The sequence below is a fragment of the Stomoxys calcitrans genome, chromosome 1 (assembly GCF_963082655.1).
Source record: "Stomoxys calcitrans chromosome 1, idStoCalc2.1, whole genome shotgun sequence".
Taxonomy (NCBI): Eukaryota; Metazoa; Arthropoda; class Insecta; order Diptera; family Muscidae; genus Stomoxys; species Stomoxys calcitrans.
In genome coordinates this window covers 17,338,204-17,353,912 of record NC_081552.1, presented here as the reverse complement: position 1 = coordinate 17,353,912, position 15,709 = coordinate 17,338,204, and positions in this window count along the sequence as shown.

The following is a 15,709-nucleotide window of genomic DNA, read 5'->3' as shown; positions in this document are numbered from 1 at the left end:
TATAATTTAATTGTGGTTCAAACCGGACCATATCTTGATATCGCTCTAATAGCAGAGGAAATCTTTTCTTATATCCTTTTTTCCCAAAGAAGAGATGCCCGGAAAAGAACTCGACAAATGCGATCCATGGTGGAGGGTATATAAGATTCGGCCCGGCCGAACTTAGCACGCTTTTACTTGTTTATACCTATCAGGCAACTTATTCAAATACCCATTTCCGATCCTACAAAGTATATATATTTCGGATCGTCGTAAATTTCTAAGGGGTTGTAACGATGTCCGTGTGTCTGTCCGTCCATCTGATGTAACCACCCTACAACCTTCCAAAATTGAGATATTGAGCTGAAATTTGGTATAGATAAGTATTTTTGCTGCTCGCAGGTTAAGTACTTGCAAGGGCCAAATCGGACCATATTTCGATGTAGCTGCCATATAGACAAATTTTCCGGTTAAAGGTCTTAAATCCATTAAAGCTGCATTTATTAACCTTGCACGGGTTAATTCGGACCATATTTCGATATTACTTCCATATTTATTATTTAATCGATTTCGCTGAAATTTGAAACAAGGTGTTGTTTTGAGCCTCCCAATATCCGACCCAGTTTTGGATCAGATCGGATCATATTGAGATATAGCTGCTACATAGACTGATCTGCCGATTAAGGGTCTGTAGATTTTTAATAGTGTGTTATTTTAAGCCCTCCAAAAGCCGACGCAAAAAACGTTCAAATCGGACGTTATTAAGATATATCTGCCGTATAAACCAATCTACCGATATAGGACCTTAGACCCATAATACCCGGGTTTATTGCCTGATTACGCTAAAACTGTTACTTATACAAGAGTTCTCGGGACTTGAAACAAATATGACCGAGACCAGCCCCTATTATGATATATCTATGGATATGGTGGTGGAGTTATAACAAAATGGGATGATTAATATATCTATGGTGTAGGTATACAAATTTCATCAGGAACGAACCTTACTAGTTATACCCTCCATCATAGGAGTGGGGTATACTAATTTCGTCATTGTGTTTGTAAAAATTCGGGCGCAATTTTAACTCGACTTGCCTGATATTTTGGAGGTGATATTTTTAAATGACTTCTAACAGGCCTGACAAGTACGGTCCATATCGGTCAATTACTAAATGTACAATAGCTCATATATATATATGTATATATTGAAAAAGTCATTCAATGAACTTGATAATTGCGATCTATGGTGGAGGGTATATAAGATTCGACCCGGCCGATCGACATTCTGAGTCGATATGGCCATGTCTCTCCGTCCGTCTGTCGAAACCACGATAGCGGTCGAACGTTCAAATCGGTCTATAATCTGATATAGCTCCCATATAATCGATCTCTCGATTTGACTTATTCGGCCCCTGAAGCCACAACTTTTGTCCGAATTGGCTAAAATTTTGCAAATAATGTTGTGTTATGACTTCCAACAACTGTGCTAAGTAAGGTCTAAATAGGTCCATAACCTGATATAGCTCCCATATAAAGCTATCTCCCGATTTGACTACTTTAGCCCCTTATAAGCCGTAATTTTTGCCAGATGTGGCTGAAATTTTGCTTGCAGTGTTCGATTATAACTTCCAACAACTATGTCAAGTACGGTCGAAATCGGACGATAACCTGATATAGCTTCCATATTATATTCCAAAATATCTCGATTTTGCATGTAGTGCTCTGTTATGACTTCCAGGATCTGTGCCAGGTACGGTCCAAATCTGTCTTTTACTTGATAGAGCTCCCGTATGAACCGATCTCCCGATTTGAATTATGTAGCCCGTAAAAGCCGCAATTTTTGTCCGATTTGGGTGTTCTGCTATGGGTTCCAACATCTGTGTCAAGTACGGTCCAAATCGGTCTATAACCTGATATAGCTCCCATGTAAACCGGTCTCTCGATCATCCTTGTTTGGTTCCTAGAAGTTTTAATCTTTGTTGGTTTTACCTGCCCTTCAATGCCCTTCAACTAAATTTCTTTTCTATAAATATTTAGCAGAATCCATGGTGGTAGCAGAATCCATGAATCAGGTTCCCAAGATTCAGCCCGGCCGAACTTGGCATATAATATGAAACAAGTAAAAGCGTGCTAAGTTCGGCTGGGCCGAATCTTATATACCCTCCACCATGGATCGCATTTGTCACGGTCTTTTCCCGGCATCTCTTCTTAGGCAAACAGGAAATACGAAAAACTTTGCTCTGCTATTAGAGCGATATCAAGATATGGTTCGACTTGGACCACAATTAAATTATAAGTTGGAGACCTGTGTAAAATGTCAGCCAATTCAAATAAGAATTGCGCCCTGGGCTCAAGAAGTAAAATAGAGAGATCGATTTATATTGGAGCTGTAACGGGCTATAGACCGATTCAGACCATAATAAACAAGTATGTTGATGGTCATGAAAGAATCCGTCGTACAAAATTTCAGGCAAATCGGATAATAATTGCGACCTCTAGAGGCTCAAGAAGTCAAGATCCCAGATCGGTTTATATGACAGCTATATCAGGTTATGAACGATTTGAAACTTATTTGACACAGTTGTTTAAAGTAAAAATAAAATACGTCATGTAAAATTTCAGCCAAATCGAATGGGAATGGCGCCCTCTAGAAGTTCAAGAAGTCAAGTCCCCAGATCTGTTTATATGACAGCTATATCAGGTTATGAACCTATTTGAACCATACTGGGCACAGTTGTTGGATATCATAACGAAACACGTCGTGCAAAATTTCATTACAATCGGATAAGAATTGCGCACTCTAGAGGCTCAAGAAATCAAGACCCAAGATCGGTTTATATGGCAGCTATATCAGATTATGGATCGATTTTAACCATACTCGGCACAGTTGTTGGATATCATAACAAAACACGTCGTGCAAAATTTCATCTCAATCGGATAAGAATTGCGCACTCTAGAGGCTCAAGAAGTCAAGACCCAAGATCGGCTTATATGGCAGCTATATCAAAACATGGACCGATTTGAACCATACTTGGCACACTTGTTGGATGTCATAACAAAACACGTCGTGAAAAATTTCATTCCAATCGGATAAGAATTGCGCACTCTAGAGGCTCAAGAAGTCAAGACCCAAGATCGGTTTATATGGCAGCTATATCAAAACATGGACCGATATGGCCCATTTACAATACCAACCGACCTACACTAATAGGAAGTGTTTGTGCAAAATTTCAAGCGGCTAGCTTTACTCCTTCGGAAGTTAGCGTGCTTTCGACAGACGGACGGACATGGCTAGATCGACATAAAATGTCGCGACGATCAAGAATATATATACTTTATGGGGTCTCAGACGAATATTTCGAGTAGTTACAAACAGAATGGCGAAATTAGTATACCCCCCATCCTATGGTGGAGGGTATAAAAATTATCCAAATTATCCAATATATATGGGAGCTAAATCTTATTCGATTTTTTTCAAAGTCAATAGTGTTCGCCCTGGAACCAAAAAAGTGACTTGTGTTAAATTTAATGACAATCGAACAACAAATGCGACCTGTACCTTGATCACAAGAATATATGGACAGATAGACATAGCTAAATTGAATCCGGAAGTGGTTTTTAGGCCGATCGGTATACTTATGAAGGTTTAGCTCTTCTCCTCCTTAGCATTGCAAACATATATACAAAATGTAAATACCCTCAGGGGTGGTGTAGGGTATAAACAGGTTCTTCAAATTTTCAGCTGCTGCCATTCCTTTAACCATCCACCACTTTTTATGCTCTTTTCGAGTGCTTTGCATGTGAGCTCCTTCACAGCTGCTGTTAAACCCCATACACTTGCAATTGGATTGGATTCCCTTTGAATGTGGCCACTATAGGCGCCTGTGTGTATGTTTCATGGTCTTTGTTTTTTTTTTTTTGTTTACGGCAAAATTTTTTGTGGCCTGCTAAACATAAATCCCTTTTAAATTTACAATGGGCTTCTCTTAAGTTTACAGTAATGACTGTGTGTGGCTATATATACGATGAATGGCCTTACTACACTTGACTTTTTTTAATGGTGGAGTTTCCAACTATGGCAGAGGAATGCTTTGTTTGGTACACTTTTTTGTCAGTGACGTATTTTTATCCACCAGTTGATTATTAATGAAATGTAAAGCTCTGGACACAGTCAAAATTGAAGAAAAATATATTTATTTACGAATTTCTTTGCACCCATTTGTTTGGGATCGGAGCATTTGCAAAAATTTACATTCGACCATTATTAGCCAGTACTGCGGTAGTAAATTAAACTTTGCAAGCAAATGGTGTTGATAAATGTATAGATACAGTTATGGTTCAAGGTCGAAGGAAAACAAATTATTTTATTGGCAAAAAAAGCTTCAACAAATGTAAAGAAAAAAATATTTACAAACATTTCATAAAAAACAAGTAAAAAGGCGTTAAGTTCGGCCGGGCCGAACTTTGGATACCCACCACCTCGGGTATATATGTAAACCACCTTTCATCAAAATTCGGTGAAAATTTCATACCCTATACTCATATACCTCATACCGATCTGAACTATATACGACACGGATGTCGAAAAGCCGAACATAAGTCACTGTGTCAAATTTCAGTGAAATCGGACTATAAATGCGCCTTTTATGGGGCCAAGACTTTAAATCGAGATATCGGTCTACATGGCAGCTATATCCAAATCTGGACCGATTTGGGCCAAGTTACATAAACATGTCGAAGAGCCTAACACAAAGCACTGTCCCAAATTTCGGCGAAATCGGACAATAAATGCCTCTTTTATGGGCCCTAAACCTTAAATCGTGTAATCGGTCTATATGACAGCTATATCTAAATCTAGACCGATCAGGGCAAAATTGAAGAAGGACGTCGAAGAGCCTAACCAAACTGACTGTGTCAAATTTCAGCGACATCGGACAATAAATGAGCTTTTTATGGGCCCGAAGCCATAAATCAAGATATCGGTCTATATGGCAGCTATATCCAAATCTGAACCGATCTAGACCAAATTGAAGAAATATGTCAAAGGGCCTAACATAACTCACTGTCCCAAATTTCAGCAAAATCGGATAATGAATGTGGCTTTTATGGGTCTTACACCATAAATCGGAGGATCGGTCTATATGGCAGCTATATCCAAATCTGGACCGATCTGAGCCAAATTAACGAATGATGTCGAAGGACCTAACACAACTCACTGTCCCAAATTTCAGCGAAATCGGATAATAAATGTTGCTTTTATGGACCTAAGACCCTAAATCGGAGGATCGGTCTATATGGCAGCTATATCCAAATCTGGACCGATCTGAGCCAAATTGACGAAGGATGTCGAAGGGTCTAACACAACTCACTGCCCCAAATTTCAACAAAATCGGATAATAAATGTTGCTTTTATGGGCCTAGGACCCTAAATCGGCGGATCGGTCTATATGGCAGCTATATCCAAATCTGGACCGATCTGAGCCAAATTGACGAAGGATGTCGAAGGGCCTAACACAACTCACTGCCCCAAATTTCAACAAAATCGGATAATAAATGTGGCTTTTATGGGCCTAGGACCCTAAATCGGCGGATCGGTCTATATGGGGGCTATATCAAGATATAGTCCGATATAGCCCATCTTCGAACTTAACCTGCTTATGGACAAAAAAAGAAACTGTGCAAAATTTCAGCTCAATATCTCTACTTTTAAAGACTGTAGCGTGATTTAAACAGACAGACGGACAGACGGACGGACATGTCTAGATCGTCTTAGATTTTTACGCTGATCAAGAATGTATATATTTACTTTATAGGGCCGGAAATGGATATTTCGATGTGTTGCAAACGGAATGACAAAATGAATATACCCTCAGCCTTCGGTGGTGGGTATAAAAATGGCACAATTTTCTACAGAAATAATATTTTGAGAAAATTTTCTAGAAATAATATTTTGACAAAATCTAGAAAAATAAAATGTTGAACAAGTAAGAGCGTGCTAAGTTCGGCCAGGCCGATTTTTGGGAACCTTCCACCATGGATTCTGGTAAAATGTATTCAAAATAAATTTAGTTAAAGGACATAATTTTATTCTGCATACCAAACTTCCGTCAAACCATCAATAATTGCAACTTCTAGGAACCGAACAAGGATGATCGAGAGACCGGTTTATATGGGAGCTTTATCAGGTTGTGGACCGATTTAAACCATACTTGGCACAGTTGTTGGAGGTCGTAACAGAGTACCGCATGTCTAATTTCAGCCAAATCGGACTAAAAATTGCGGAAGTCAAATCAGGATATCGGTTTTAATGGGAGCTATATAAGGTTGTACACCGATATGGGCCGTACATGGAACAGTTGTTGGAAGTCACAACAGAACACTACATGCCCAATTTCAGCCAACTCGGACTTAAAATTGTGGCTTGTAAGGGCTCAAGAAGTCAAATCGCGAAATCGGTTTATATGCGGTTTATAAACATAACAGAACACTACATGCGGCTTCCAGGGGCTCAATAAATCTAATCAGATGATCGGTTTATATGGGAACTATATATAAATCTAAGCCGATATGACCAATTTCTAGAGATCGGCGATGGGTAAATACCCAAAAGGTATTTACCCGGTAAATTGGGCAAAGACTAGTGTATTTACACATTCATATCTAAAAACTGTGTGTTTATAATTGTACAGATATCTTGGGCATTAAAAATCTTTTCCATACAAGTTTTTATGGTTTCGTATTCTTTGTATATAAACCTGACCTTGTAATCTCATAAAGTCGGACTTTAGTTGTATATAGCCGCTATATAGACCGATATCCAGACTTTAAGTCTTCAGGCAATAAAATTTTAACAATAAATTGTTATATGTATAACAATATATTGTAGCTATATCTAAAAATAAACCAATCTCAAGCCTAACACAAGTCACTGTGTCAAATTTCAGTGAAATCGGATTATAAACGCGCCTTTTTTGGGGCCAATGCTTTAAATCGAGATATCGGTCTATAAGCTGCCAAATCAAGAGACAACTCATTGTCCCAAATTTCGGCGACATTGGACAATAAATGCGCCTTTCATGGGCCTAAAACCTTGAATCGAGAGATCGGTCCATAAAGCAACTATATTCAAATCTAGACCGATCTGCGCCAAATTGAAGAGAGATATCTAAGGGCCTAACACAACCCACTGTCCCAAATTTCGGGGACATCTGACAATAAATGCGCCTTTTATGGGCCCAAAACCTTAAATCCAGAGATCGGTCTTTATGGCAGCTATATGTAAATTTTGTTCGATCTAGGCCAAATTGCAGAAATATGTCGAGGGGATTAATTTAACTCACTGTCCCAAATTTCGGCTACATCGAACAATAATTGCACCTTCTATGGGCCCAAAACCTTAAAATGAGCGGTCGGTCCATACAGCAACTACAATATATTCAAATCTAGACCGATCTGCGCCAAATTGAAGAGGGATGTTTAGGGGCCTAACACAACCCACTGTCCCAAATTTCGGGGACATCTGACAATAAATGCACCTTTTCTGGGCCCAAAACCTTAAATCGAGAGATCGGTCTATGTGGCAGCTATTTTCAAATCTGGACCGATCTGAGCCAAATTGAGAAAGGATATCGAAGGGTCTAACACAACTCACTGTCCCAAATTTCAGCGAAATCGGATAATAAATGTATCTTTTATGGGCCTAAGACCCTAAACCGGTATTTACCCAATAAATACCCATGCGTTGGGTATTTATCCGGTAGAAACCTATCTCTACCCATTTCCAATCCCCAACGACCTACATCAATATAAGGTAGCTGTGCAAAACTTCAAACGGCTAGCTTTACGCGTTAGACTGCTATCGTGATTTCGACGGAGAGGGCGGGCGGACGGACGGACATAGCTAGATCGACTCAGAACTTCGAGACGATAAAAACTATATATACCTTTAGGGTCTCAGACGAATGTTTCGAGGTGTTACAAACGGAATGACTAGATTGGTATAACCCCATCCAATGATGGTGGGTATAAAAGTGAGTAAAAGCGTCCTAAATTCGGGCGGGCCGAGACTTATTTACCCTACACCTTTCGTCGCATTTGACAATATAATCGGGAGATCTGTTTCTATGGGAGCTATATAAGGTTATGAACTGATCATGCAAAATTTTAGCCAAAACGGATAATAATTGCACCCTCTAGCGACTCAAGAGGTCAAGATCCGAGATCGGTATATATGGGAGCTATATCAGTTTTTGGAAGTGATAACAAAACATCTTTTGCAAAATTTCAGCCATATCATGTAAAATTGCGCCCTCTAGCGGCTCAAGAAGCCAAAATCAGAGATCGGTTTATATGGCAGCCATATCAGGTTATGAACCGATTTGGACCATGCTTAGCACAGTTGTTGAAAGTCATAAAAAACACCTTTTGCAATTTCGTTCGAGCAAATACGTCCTATTTGGGGGTTGTTATGGTGGTGCCACGTTCCCTAGACAATTAATTCCTAATATTGATATCAGATACGTGGTCACTCCTAAATACCTTTAATTTGAGCTCCATTGCCCCCAGTGAGTTGGCCTTTAAAATATATATCGGATTCGTGTTTTACTCTAAAAACCTCATATTGCAATAGTCAGCAAATACTCCCTATTTGGGTGGTGTTGTGGAGGTGGGGTGGCCCCATAGACACTTTTCCCGAATATTGATATCAGATTTGTGCTTTACTCCCAAAGATCTTTCATTTGAGCCCCATGTTGCTATGGTCGTAAATTTGTCTCCTTGGGGTATGTTCTCGGAGATGGGCGGCTCCCCAAACACTTGGTCCAATATTTGGATAGCAAATTCGAATTCTATACTTAAATACCTTTTATTTAAGCCCCATATTCCTATGGTCAGTAAATAAGTCCTGTTTGGGGGGTGTTTTGAGGAAGGGGTGGACCCCCAGAAACTTGGTCTCACATTTGGATATAAGATTCGCAAATACCTTTCATTCGAGTCCCATATTGCCATGGTCGGTAAATATATCCGATTTAGGGGTGTTTTGGGGGTTGGGGTGGTCCCCCTAAGACTTGGTCCGACATTTGGATATCAGATACGTTTTCCTAGCTTAAATACTTTTCATTTGAGTCTTATATTGTCGTGATTGGTCTAAATATATGTTTGGTAGGTTCTAGGGTGGGGCGGCCCCCCCCAGGTACGCTATTCGAAATTTGGATAACAAATTTTTATTTTTTGGGTACTAAATGAGTGCACACAAAACTTCGCTTAAATCGCACCACCCATCTTCGAGATCTAGCGTTTCTAAAAAATTAGGGTAAGGGGGAGGGTCCGCTCCCCCTTCAGATATCAGAAAAGTGTAGTACCCTATTTTCACCATGGGATCATTTCGCTTAAATCGCACCACCCATCTTCGATTATTATGCACCATTTGTGAAAATTTCAAGAAAATCGGTTCAGCCGTTTCTGAGTCTCTAACGAACACACAAACAAACAAACCTACAAACAGACAAAAATTGACTTTTACATATAAAAATGGGGTCTCAGATCAATATTTCGAGGAGTACGCGAAGTCATTATACCCCCATCTGATGGTAGAGGATATTATAAAGAACATACTTTTTTATGAAAATAATTTTTGATAAAAATTTAATTTTTGACCAAATTTTCTTTAAGAATTAATCGTGGAATTTTTCTTGTGATATATAGTTTTCCCATGGAATTAAAATGTTGGGCAAATTTTCTATAGAAATAAGAGTTTTCGTTTCTCAAGTTTTTTGCCTGTTTGGGCGAAGTGCATGAAATTTTTCAATTTTTGGTTGTTTCTCTTTCGAGACGAGCTCAATGATCGGAGATGCAAATGGAAAAGGAAAGCCAAAGATAGCAACACACACCAACCACTATGAGACGCATTTCGTCTTTGGTTAGAAGACTTTTCAACCATATTAGGTGTGATGGCTTCAAGGGTCGTGCGTTGGTATGTTGTATTTGAATCGTATTAATAGGGAAAACGCATCTATGGTTCAATTACCACATTAACCACACTCGACAACCCTGTCTATTAGCTGTAATTTTCCCAATGCATGTATTTTTGTGTAATGACAGACATTCTTTCTGTGACAAATTACACTTCTTCTACACATGATTTTGTGCATCTGTTGGAAGTTGTTTTGATGGCTTCGAACGCTAAGACAACGGCAATGGCTCTCGCTGTTGCTCTGTGTGCTCAGGTTCGAATCCCGGCGAAAAAAAAAATTGACAAAATTTTTTTTATAGAAATAAAATGTTTCTTAAATGTTCTATGGAAATAAAATGTTCACATAACTCGTATTTCCAAAATATTGTTTGTTTTGCTTTTGTTTATTTTTTGCTGGTAGATTGTAATCAGATATCCTTTTATTTCTATTCGCATATACAACTATTTACACAAGAAACTTTTTTCAATTGTCTGTCTTCGTTGGGTAATTTATGTTCCAGAAAAATGTCTACATTCAAGTTTATGTGTTCAGTTCACAACATATGTCCTTCGAGGTTGACACTTTTACTTTTCCACTTGATTTGCCATGGCCGCCGCATGTGGCATATAAAAATGCCACATGTAGCAAGATATTCTATAGCTTTACCTCTGTGCCTCTTAGTAAGTCAGGTAAACAGAAGCATAGGAGTGCTAAGAAAAGGAGAAAAAAAGGAAGAACCATGAGCAATAATAAAAAAAAAAAACAGTAACAGTGCATTCTGAAATTATTTGCTTGAAATGAAAATTTTATTTAAAATACTTTCATGATGTGGATGATGCTATGCATGTGTGTTTGTTTGTGTGTGCGGCCCGTAAAATATCAACCTAGAAGTTTTTATGGCTTTTTGGGTTTTGCGATAATAAAATTCCAATGTACCACCATTGCTTTGGCTCACTCTTCTCCGTTGTTCATTCCCTTGTAGTGCTGTTGAATGGCATCCCTTTTTGCTTGCCTACTCTACTACTCATGTTGAAGTCCCGACATTCCATTAACTCTCGTTCGTAACAGTGTTCCCTTACGAGAATACTGTCCGCTGCACTTGTAGTTATAGTTGGCGTCCTTTATTTTTTGGGAAATTTTTACAACTTGTAGTCGAGTTGTTTGTGAACTGAGAGTGAACGTGTCCTGTTTCAAAATGTGATTGTCATTGCTAGCATGGTTAAATTTCAATGAAGTATTTCACTTAGAATTAACATGGGAGATCATCGTTGTTAATTCAGCAAATAAAATTATCATAAACATTTGTGGGCACCGCATGCTTGGGGAAGCACTAAATGTAGATAATTACAAATAAACTTTAAGCCAAGGCAGCTTCAAATATTTGCGAAGGGTAATGCGAGATAAAAAAGTAAAATGAATCTAAATATGGGTAAAAAGAAGTTCAAAAAATAGAACAATAAATTTTTAACAGACTTTATTTTGTTTCTTATTCAAAATTATTGGGTTTTAAATTTTTGGAAATTTTTAAAATAAAAAACTATTTCTACATAAAATTGAGGGCTGTTAAAAAATTTGTCAAAATTAGTGTTTCAATTGAAAATATCAAAATTTTAATACTTTATAATTTCTTTTTTTTATTAAACAACAAAATTTTTTTCTAAAATGTTTTCATGAAAATTATTACAAAATAAAATTTTTTAAAATGTATTTAAAGTTGTATACCCTCTACCATTGGATAGGGGTATAGTAACATCGCCATTCCGTTTGTAACACATCGAAATATTGGTCTAAGACCCTATAAGTTACATATGTTCTTGATCGTCATGACATTTTAAGTCGATCTCGATGGACGGACACGTCTGTCGGTATGTCTGGGGAAAGCACGCAAACTTTCGAAGGAGTATGGCTAGGCACTTGAAATTTGAACGAATACTTTCTTTTAGTGTATGTCAGATGGGATTGTAAATGGGCCATATCGGTCCATGTTTTAATATAGCCGCCATATAAACCGATCTCGGATCTTGACTTCTTGAACCTGTAGACCGCGCAATTCTTGTCCGATTTTGTTGAAATTTTGTAGTCGGCGCAATTCTTGTCCGATTTTGTTGAAATTTATGAGTTGTTTTGTTTTGATTTTTAACAACTATGCTCAGTACGGTTCAAATCGGTTCATAACCTGATATAGCTCCCATATTAACCGATCTCGGATCTTGACCTCTTGACCCTGTAGACTGCGCAATTCTTATTCGATTTGGCTTAAATTTTGTGTGAGGTGTTTTGTTATAACTTGCAACTACTGTGCTAATTGTGGTCAAAATGGGTTCATACGCTGATACAGCTCCCATATAAACTTGGTCCCCCAGGCACTTGGCCCTGAAAAATATCAGCATCATGCTTTTCTTTCAAATACCATTTAATAAAACCCCATAATGCCATTGGATTAGGGGAGTTTACACGATGAGGCGTCCCCCAAGCACATGGCCCCAAAATAGGTTATCAAATTCGTTTTCTAATCTCAAACACCTTTCATTTGAAGTTTTTAAGAAAAATAACAATTAAGAACGTGATTAGTTCGGCCCGGCCGAATCTTGGGAAACCAACGCCATGGAAACTGCTTAAAATTTACACAAAATAAACTTAGTTGAAGAGCAAATTTCTGCCAAACCAGGCAAAACGTGAAGCTACTAGGAGCCGCACAAGGATTATAGAGATAGCTGGAGCTTTATCACGTTTAACAAGTAAAAGGGTGCTAAGTTCGGCCGGGCCGAATCTTACATACCCTCCACCATGGATCGCATTTACAGAGATCTTCTCCCGGCATCTCTTCTTAGGCAAAAAAGGATATAAGAAAAGATTTGCTCTGCTATTATTATATTATTACATGTTGGAGACCTGTGAAAAATATCAGCCAATTCGTATAAGAATTACGCCCTTTGGGGGCTCAAGAAGTAAAATAGAGAGATCGATTTATATGGGAGCTGTATCGGGCATTAGACCGATTCAGATCATAATAAACACGTATATTGATGGTCATGAAATAATCAGTCGTACAAAATTTCAGGCAAATCGGATAGAAATTGCGATCTCTAGAGGCTCAAGAAGTCAAGATCCCAGATCGATTTATATGTCAGCTATATCAGGTTATGGACCGATTTGAATCATACTTGGCACAGTTGTTGGATATCATAACAAAACACGTCGTGCAAAATTTCATTTCAATCGGATAAGCATTGCGCACTCTAGAGGCTCAAGAAGTCAAGACCCAAGATCGGTTTATATGACAGATATATCAGGTTATGGTTCGATTTGAACCATACTTAGCACAGCTGTTGGATATAATAACAGAACACGTCGTGCAAAATTTCATTCCAATTGGATAAGAATTGCGCACTCTAGAGGCTCAAGAAGTCAAGACCCAAGATCGGCTTATATGGCAGATATATCAGGTTATGGATCGATTTGAACCATTCTTGGCACAGTTGTTGGATATCATAACAAAACACGTCGTGCCAAAATTCATTCAAATCGAAAAAGAATTGCGCCCTCTAGAGACTCAAGAAATCAAGACCCAAGATCGGTTTATATGGCAGCTATATCAGGTTATGGACCGATTTGAACCATACTTGGCACAGTTGTTGGATATCATAACAAAACACGTCGTGCCAAAATTCATTCAAATCGGATAAGAATTGCGCACTCTAGAGGCTCAAGAAATCAAGACCCAAGATCGGTTTATATGGCAGCTATATCAAAACATGGACCGATATGTTCCATTTACAATACCAACCGACCTACACTAATAAGAAGTATTTGTGCCAAATTTCAAGCGGCTAGCTTTACTCCTTCGGAAGTTAGCGTGCTTTCGACAGACAGACGGACGGACGGACGGACATGGCTAGATCGACATAAAATGTCGCGACGATCAAGAATATATATACTTTATGGGGTCTCAGACGAATATTTCGAGTAGTTACAAACAGAATGACGAAATTAGAATACCCCCCATCTTATGGTGGAGGGTATAAAAACGATTTGGACCATACTTGGCACAAGTGTTGGAAGTCTAAGCAAAACGCATAAGTTCAGCCAAAACGGGGCTCAAAAATTAAAATCTGGCGATCGGTTTGTATGGGGGCTATATCCAAATCTCAACCGATATGGCCTTCTTGCAATCACCAACTGCCTACATTAATAAGAAGTCTCTATGAAAAATCTTTATTTGTTCGACGGCTATCGTGAATACTACAGAGGGATATGGATGAATCGACTAAAAATGTCAAGATGATCCAGAATATTTATACTTTATGAGGTCGCAGACCAATATTTCGAGGTGTTAAAAACAAAATGAAACAAAATGAATGTTGCCTAAATGACCAAATCGCATACAATTTGGTATACCTACCACCAGAGGATAGGGGTAATATTGATTTAGTCATTCCGTATGTATCACATCGAAATACAAGTATATTTCGGATCGTCGTAAAATTCTAATGCGATTTTTACGATGTCTGTGTGTCTGTCCGTCACAAATTGAAATTCGGCACAGATACGTCCTTTTGCTGCACGCAGGTTAAGTTTTTGAACTAGCCAGATTGGACCATATTTAGATATAGCTGCCAACTAGACCGATCTGGCGATTTAGAGTCTGAAACCTATAAAGCCTGAATTTATTATACGATTTCGCTGTAATTTTAAGTAGTGTGTTGTTTTCAGCCTCCCTACATCTGACCCAAATATGGTACAGATCGGAATATATTTAGATGTAGCTGTCATATAGACCTTTTTGCCGATAAAGGATCCGAAGCCCATAAAAGCTGAATTTATTTATCTGTATTGCTGAATTTTGAAATAGTAAGTTGTTTTAAGCGTCCCGACATTCGACTCAAATATGGTTCAGATCGGACCCACTTTGGATATAGCTGCTATATAGACCGATCTGCCGATAAAGGGTCTAACACCGAATGAAGCTTTATTTATTAACCCGATTTCGCAGAAATTCTTATCAATGAGTTGTTTAAAGCCTTTTGACATCTGACTTAAATGTGGTTCAGATCGGCCTATATTTAGATATAGCTGCCATATAGGCCGATATGCCGAGTTTAGGTCTTAAAATAGAAATTTGAAGCAGTGAGTTGTATTAAAACTGCCAACGTCCCAAATATGCTTTTGATCGGACTATATTTAGATATAACTGTCATAAAGATCGATTTGCCGATTAAGGGTCTGTAGCCCATAAAGGCTTTATTTATTACCCTATTTCGCTGACATTTTAAATATTGCGTTGTTTTAAGCCTTCCGATAGCCGACTCAAATATGGTTCAGATCGGACTTCAGGTATAGATGCCAATAAGACCGATGTGCCGACTAAAATCTGAAACCCATAAAAGTTGCATTAATTGTCCGATTTCGCCGAAATTTGAAACAGTGAGTTGATTAACTCCCGAAATCGGACTCAACTATGGTGCAGATCGGACTTTATGAAAATATTGCAGCTATATAGACTGATCTTACAATTTAGGGTCTTAGTCGCATAAAAATCGAATTTATTGGCCGATTTCGCTGAAACTGTGACTTGTATAAGAGTTCTCGGGACCAGAATCAAATATGATCCACCATAGGAGGGGGGTATGTTCATTTAGTCAAGCCGTTTGCAACAAATCGAAATATCCATTTCCGATCGTATAAAGTTTATATATTCTTGATCAGAGTAAAAATATCCTATATAATATACCAAAAAAAATGGCTAAGACAATCTAGCCATGTCCAACCGTCTGTCTGTT